Below are 7730 nucleotides of genomic sequence, written 5' to 3'. Positions count from 1 at the left end.
CTTTTTTTTTTTTTCTTTTGAAGGAGGGCAGGGGGAGAAACACAATTCAACCCATAATATACATAAATTACTTCTTTTCTTTTTTCTTCCTTGGAGATCTGGTCAACCCTTTAGGTTTTACCTCTGTTTCAACCCCAATCAGCAAAGCCCTTCACAATCTGGCCGTTATTCATTTGTTCAACTGATAAAAAAAATCTTTATTAGACACTAACACTATGCTTGGTCTGGAACTTCTGTAGCTATCATCTCAATGAATTTTCAAACATCCTAAAAAAGGTGAGTATCATTATTCCCATTTTACAAAGGAGAAAACAAACACGCAAATAAATTAAGATGCTTGCCTATGTCCTCACGGTCGATGTCAGAGCTCAGTGTGTGAGCTGAGGGCTTCTGACTTCTGTATATTGCATCAGGTCAAAACCATATTGACTCAGCAACAATCTTTACTTTCTATTCGACTATATATCTCTACTCTTGACCACAAGAAATCCTGCCTGCCCTTAATCTCGTCTCTTTCTCAACACTCTCTGGTCATTCTCTGTCTTTGTCTGGCTATTTTGGTGACATTGGCCCCTGCCTCACAATCAGACCTGCAACACCGGCTCCTACTGGCTACTTTCTCCCTTGCCCTTGCGTTCTATTCCCTTCCAAGGACTTTTCTCTTCCCTGCCTTTCTCCATTCAGTCTCGCTTGCTTTGTTGTCTTAATTTTTTAAACATGCCACTATCTTCTGACTCTTAGAGTCATTCATCTACATGAATTTAGCGGCAGTCTCTATCCTTTACATTTATATATTATGGACAGCAACTTACTGCCTTACCATTTGACTCTCTCTCTCTCTATTTTGTTTCTAAAGCAACACTCATAGCTTCTGATGTATTTTAAACAGCCTTAAGACACCACTTTATACTGGCACACAGCCCAGTTCCTTACTTCTGCCGCTTCCTCCAAACATGACATTGGTCCCCTGGGGGATATTAGCTGTTCTTTCCCAAGCACAGAGAGGTGGCCTCCTGCTAATGTTATTGTTCAGTGCTTTTTCAACAGAATGTAAAAGGTCTAGGTATCTGACTGCTGCTGCCTGAACTCATTTTAAAGATCACCTGGCAGATAGGTCTGCCTGTTAGAGTGGTCACCCCAAAGTACCTTAGGAAGAGGAGAGGCTCGCATTTTTAAAAATCCTCCAGAAAAGAAGGTTTAGTTACTCCCTTGATAACATTTTAAAAAACTCCCAACTACAGAGCTCCATATTTCCTTCTGTCTGTATTGTACATGCTCGTGTCCTGAATGACCTTGTCTTCCTTATAACTTTTTAGGTACTATTTCTGTGCAGAAATGTCAAATCAAATTCTCAGTGCCACCCCCATGCTCCAGGTCTATATTTTTAGCTCTCTGCTGCTCACCTGGATGTCCTGCGGGTACCTCACACTTAACTGTCCTCCGTCCTGGCTCAGTGTCCTCTTAGTCTTCTGGTCTGTATTTGATGAGACTGGTGCCCATCCTCCATCTCTCAAGCTCTGTGCTATCATTCCCGATTTTGTGTCCAATCAGTTACAAAAATCCTGCCTTCCCAGCTCACACACATCTACCTGTCTGTTGATCCTTGTTTTCAACCTGGCTCACCAAACTTGGGCCCCATTAGTGGCTCTTTCTCTCCAGTCTTTCTTTATTCCGATCCACAGAGACTTCTCGGGAGAAAGTAAACTTGCCACGTGGCTGTCTTGTTTTTGAAATTGCCTCTGGCTTCCTAATGCCGAGGATAAATAGCTAAACTTCTTAGGTTGCTATTTGAGATGCTCACAAATCTGACTGTGACTGACTTCTTATTCCTCAAACTCTGTCCCTCCAACGTCTCCCCACCCTAAGCTTGCCAAACTTCTGCCACATGGGGCTTCTCAAACTCTTTCATGGTTTTGTACTTCTGCATGTGATGCCTCCTTTCTTGGGGATAGCCTTTCCTCCCTTCTTTAACTGACAAGTGACTTCTCACTTTAGTGAGGCTGGGAAGAATCCCCCCAGGTAGAATTCCTGGCGCTCTCTACTTTCATCGTGGTATTTTGTTCATAGGTATGTGGTCCTACTCTAAGCTTTATAATAATTTGTGTGTTCCCATCTGCCTCCTCTGTTGGGCTCTAAACTCACCAGCAGCTAGTACAGTGCCTGGCATTCCATGAGGAAACATGAATGTTTTTGAGTGACTGAAAGCAGCATAGTCTCTAATTCAACTCCATGTCTCTTTATCCCTTTCCTTTCATTCTTCTTTCCCTTTTTTTTCCTCCATAGAGAAGGATCTGATTATCATAACCCAAAACCCACACTGGATAAGCTATAAATAAATATATAAGTAAACAAAGAAACATGCTAGAGTAAAAAAACAAAAAAAGAAGAAGAAGACAATAGGATGAAGTCAAGGGTCGGGTGAGTACATTAGCCGCAGACTTCTGGCTCCCCAACAGCGCCCAACAAAGAGCGCAAGATTGGTTTATTCGATTATTAATATCCATATAATAACATATTGTTCTGGGGAATAACAGTACCTCTAAGAGTCAAGAGAAATTTCTCAGGTACCACGTGACTAGACACCACCACCATCCTCTCTGTCTGATAACATAACCAGCACATGGCAGGATAATTCCTGGCTGAGCTATGGGAGGGAAGTGTAATATTTGCCCAGTGTCCACATTAATGAGTTTTCATTAGAAATGGTGAGCATATTTCCCCTTAGTCTGTGTCTGATGAACAGGAACATGAAAAAGATTTGGGAGGGGAGGGTCCTGTCCTCTGACTAAAAGCCCTGACAGTTTCCCTCACTAACTCCCTAACTCACTCATTCATTCATTCTTTCATTCATTGGGCAATATTCTTAACTGAATGTCTATTTTATATAAGGCTCTAGGGAGGGTTTTCCCTTCACCTCCTACTGTGCAGCCTCTCCCATCCTGAGTTTGGCTGGAAGGTATATTACCATCTATCAGCTCTTTCAATCAGAGGCCAGAGGATGCATCTGCCTAAATTGCTTCATACAGGATTCAGCTCTGGAGCTGGAGGTGTTTCCGTGGCAGCTAATGGTTGTCATAGGGAGGAACAAAAAAGGCTCTTGGACACGCTTCTTTTTAAGCGTCCAGGGAACATTTTCTGGCTCGGGAAAGATTGCCTTCACAGTGCAATTTTAGCCATTATCAACTGAGAATAAAACCTACTTTACGAAATTAAATTAGCCAGTCTTCCCTCCCAGATTCATTTTTCCTCCTTTAGCATGGTGAAACCCATCTCTATTTAGCAGGCCAAGTAAGCTCTCCTACCTCGTCATTCAAATCATTTAGTAAAATAAAAAGGCTTTAAAAAAGGAGGTTGCAAATATAAACACGAGTGCAATTAAGATCTCAACTCCATTACATTAATATAACTACTTCGCATGGAGTTCATTATGATGCACATCAGGGTTTTAATGTTTTCTCCAGTTTAGTGCCATCCTTAGTTAGAAGGAAACATCGTGCTATAGAAAACAATTGTCTCTTGGGCTGGAAAATAGTTTGAAGAGGATTCCATTGTGATTAATTAAGCTCACACACGATAAAGTCGAAAGAACCAAACAGTTGTTCTTCAAATTGACAGCATATTTGGTGAATAAAAAAGATTTATAACACTAAATTTAAATTTTCCTGATGTAATAATATGTTATGGAAATGACTCATCTTTTTTTTTTTTCTCTTCCTTTTTACTGGAAACATGGTGAGCCCCTAGGTTTTTTTTTTTCTCCCTATGTATATAGAGACACAACAAGAATGAGGGGAAGAGAAGAAAAGGGGACCCAGTGAGCAAGCACAGACATGATAATATGGGTATAAGCCTTTATTTTCTCTTCCTTACCCTCGAATTATTTCCCACAGACATTTTACCCCACAGTTCTTTGGAGTCTGCTCTGAATACATGCCGCCCTCTCCCTGGGTAACAGCGCTGCTTCCTGGATAGCATTCTCCAGATTGAAAAGCAGTTAGCTCCCTTTTCCTTTCAGTTCATCTGCTGGCCCAACCCATGCTCTGCTCCACTCAGCAGGCCCTTGAGGAAACAACCATGCCAGCCCTGAGCATCTGAGCCACACCTCGTCAGTGGCATTCGAAACCAGCACCTAACAAGTCTGCAAAGAGAATAATGAGCTCTGCTTTGAAAAATGTTGTTTCCACTCAGTCTCTCCTTTATTTCATTTCCCCTGTTGTTTTCTTTCCCCTCCTTGTGTCTGCATCTCTCTGTGTGTCTGTCCCTCTTCGGTTCGTCCCTCCATTTCCTTTCCCTGACTCTCCCCTCTTCTTGGCCTCCTCCTCTGATGGCTCTCTCTCTGCCCCCCTCCCCCTTAAATCCCGAGTCTCCAGGTTGCAATCAAAATCCTTGATGCCATCAGGGAAATACAAATCAAANATTTGACAATAAACTATTAAAAAAAATAAATAAAAATAAAAAAAAATAAAAAGAATAGTCCTCAAAAAAAAAAAAAAAATCCTTGATGCCAAATTAGGAGTGATGGCTCACGTCTCTGGAGAGCATCTTCTATTAACTGGCAAGACTCAGGAACTGCTATTAATGAATAAAGGCAGCTCTCCAGGGTCAGCCTGGGCTACTCAGATGGCACACTCAAATACTTTTCATTGTTGAGAAACTCAGTTGGGCCCCCGGCACTGTTTTCTCATCTGCCAGGATGATGCTTCCAAGGTTGCAGCAGGATCGGTGTGATACTTAAAACTCACCTCTCTTGGCGCTGTCCTCTGTCTTTGCTGTGGTGGTGAGCCCTAGAGCCCACCAGCTACATGGTCAGATGGGCCCATGCTGGACACAGGCTAACAATCCCACATCTTCAGGAGGGGCCAAAGGAATAATCCCTCTTAAACATCTCCTATGTTTGGGAAGAAAGCCGACTTCTCACAGGGGAATCGGCAGCTTTCGGATAAAAAGCCGAATGGGCTAAGATACCCATAATCATCCTCATTTGCTCAAGATGTGCAGGATCGAGAAGCAGAATTACCAAATTATTCTGCAAATCCAAAGAGATGTAACACAATAGAAATGTTATTGATTTGGCAAGCTTGTCGTTTCCTTGCTGAGCTGGTGATGAATGTCTGGAACAAATGTGTGACAAGCATCCTCAGGCCACCTGCTGCCCCCTGGCTTCTGACTCTTTCTCCCTCCATGACCTCATAGAACTTGTTTTACAGAGTCTTAAGGCAGTTTACCATAACTGATTTTTTTTTTTTTTTTTGAGGAGGAAGTCGCTTTATTGAGGGGAGAACACTGCACGTGGCCGACACATGAAGGCAGCCTCAGGGGTGCCCTACACATCAGGCTCAGAAAGGGGCATTGGGGGGGTGGTTGCTAAGAAAGATCAACTGGAACGTGGTTCCTCCTGTAGCTTCCTGACCATTTCCTTGAAGGCAAATGTGGCTATAGGTAGAGCCCCTCAGGGGTGCTTTCTTGTTTTTTATAAAGAACATTTTCTTTAGATTTTTTGAAGTCTTCATTTGTTACTCCATCCTGCGTTCTCTCAAGACCATCAGACCAGCTTCTGTACAGATTGCCTTGATGTCGGCCCCGGAGAGGTCATCTTTAGCCATGATCAAGTCATCCAGGGTCACGTCATCGGCCAGCGTCATCCTGCTTGTGTGGATCTGAAAGATGTGCTTCTTAGTCTTTTCATCGGGCAGGGGGAACTCAATTTTCCTGTCAATGCAGCCTGGTCTGATAAGTGCTGGATCCAAAGTTTCTATTTGGTTTGTGGCCATGATAACTTTCACGTCACCCCTTGAATAAAGTCCATCCAACCGGTTCAACAGTTCCAACATTGTTTGTTGAATTTCTCTTTCACCACTGGAATTTGAGTCATATCTTTTTGTTCCAATGGCATCAATTTCATCAATAAATGCAATGGACGGTGCATGTTCTTCCGCAACTCGAAACAATTCCTGAACAAGTTTGGGCCTGTCACCTAGGTACTTCTGAATAAGTTCAGAGCCAACCACTCTTAGGAAAGTGGCTGAGGTTTGGTTTGCTACTGCTTTGGCTAATAAGGTTTTACCTGTGCCAGGTGGTCCGTAGAGAATGACCCCCTTTGGCGGCTTTATACCCATCTCTTCATAATATTCGGGATGAGTGAGAGGAAGTTCCACAGATTCCTTACTTTCCTGGATCTGGTTGTCCAAACCCCCAATATCAGAATAGGTTTCCTGGGGGGCCTTTTCTACCTTCATCATTGTGACCAATGGATCCGTGTCATCCATGAGCACCCCTATGACAGCATGTACCTTGTGGTTGAGAAGGACTGAACAGCCTGGTTCCAGCAGGTCCTTGTCTACAAAGGAAAGAATGCTGATGTGGTGTTCTGAGCCCACAAATGTGGACACGATGATCTCTTCCAACGTTCCTACCAACAATGGAGTCCCCCTCAGATCATCCACCTTCGATCTTTCCTCCTCTTGCTTTTCTTCTAAAAGCTTCATTTGTTCCTGATTTCTAATGAATTCTTCCTCCATGAGATGGTAGTCTTTAATTCTAACTTCAGTAATTTTAAGTGGCACTGAGTGTGAGGTGTCACCAGTGGCAGCTTGCTGGCAGCATCTGGTCCCTGTTTTCTTCTTTTTCCTCACTCTAGTTTGTACAGGAGGTTTGTATTTCTTTTTCTTGTCCTTGTCATCCTTCTTGCCACCTCCAAGGCCATGACCACCACTCTGACTTTGACCCATCTTGCTTCGGCCGCTCGAACCACCGCTACCGGAAAAAGCTACATAACTGATTTTTTAAAAAATATAGAAAATCAAACCTAAACCCAGGCTTTAGTCTTCTTTATCTGCAGGGAATAGAGAAAAGGAGCTAAAAATACTTTTAAAGTCAAACTACTAGCCTTACTCCTTTGCATCTCATTGTTTTCCAGTCCTTGATGCCATTTGTAAAACTAGAAAAACAAGAGCCTCAGGTCAGTTCACTTAAATATATATATTTGTGAGCAGTGTGAAGAAGAGGAGGCAAGAACGACCCCCGGACCGGCCAAAGCCCGCGCGCTGCTGCATCCCCGTGTCCAGCGCCCACGTCCCGCCGCCGTCGCCACCATGCCCAAGAGAAAGGCTGAAGGGGATGCTAAAGGAGATAAAGCCAAGGTGAAGGATGAGCCACAGAGAAGATCTGCAAGGTTATCTGCTAAACCTGCTCCTCCAAAGCCAGAGCCCAAACCTAAAAAGGCCCCCTGCAAAGAAGGGAGAGAAGGTACCCAAAGGGAAAAAGGGGAAAGCTGATGCTGGCAAGGATGGGAATAACCCAGCAGAAAATGGAGATGCCAAAACAGACCAGGCACAGAAAGCTGAAGGTGCCGGAGACGCCAAGTGAAGTGTGTGCATTTTTGATAACTGTGTACTTCTGGTGACTGTACAGTTTGAAATACTATTTTTTATCAAGTTTTATAAAAATGCAGAATTTTGTTTTACTTTTTTTTTAAGCTATGTTGTTAGCACACAGAACACTTCATTGTTGTTTTGGGGGAAGGGCATATGTCACTATTAGAATATCTCCGAAGCTAGATTGATACAAGGGGAAAAACACCATTCCCTTCTAGTTCTGAGAAACTTCCTCTTGGTTCCCAGGAGGAGCGATTCCTTGATATTGACACACGTTAGCCACATTGGCACAAATGCCTTGTGGTATAGAAAATCTAAAATTCATTTTTTTATGTCCTTTTCTCCTTCTGCCTTCAA

The 7730-nt window shown here is 43.1% G+C and overlaps 2 pseudogenes; one reads left to right on the top strand and one right to left on the bottom strand.

Moving 5' to 3' along the window:
- Positions 1 to 5433: 5433 nt before the first annotated feature.
- On the bottom strand, positions 5434 to 6728 carry LOC144224887 (26S proteasome regulatory subunit 4 pseudogene; annotated as a pseudogene).
- A 264-nt stretch (positions 6729 to 6992) lies between these two features.
- Positions 6993 to 7462, top strand: LOC144224886 (non-histone chromosomal protein HMG-17 pseudogene; annotated as a pseudogene).
- The last annotated feature ends 268 nt before the right edge of the window (positions 7463 to 7730 follow it).

This window comes from Crocuta crocuta, unplaced genomic scaffold (genome assembly GCF_008692635.1).
Source record: "Crocuta crocuta isolate KB4526 unplaced genomic scaffold, BGI_CrCroc_1.0 scaffold643, whole genome shotgun sequence".
Classification (NCBI taxonomy): domain Eukaryota; kingdom Metazoa; phylum Chordata; class Mammalia; order Carnivora; family Hyaenidae; genus Crocuta; species Crocuta crocuta.
The sequence above is the reverse complement of the archived record's forward strand: the minus strand, read 5'-3'. Positions and strand labels throughout refer to the sequence as shown.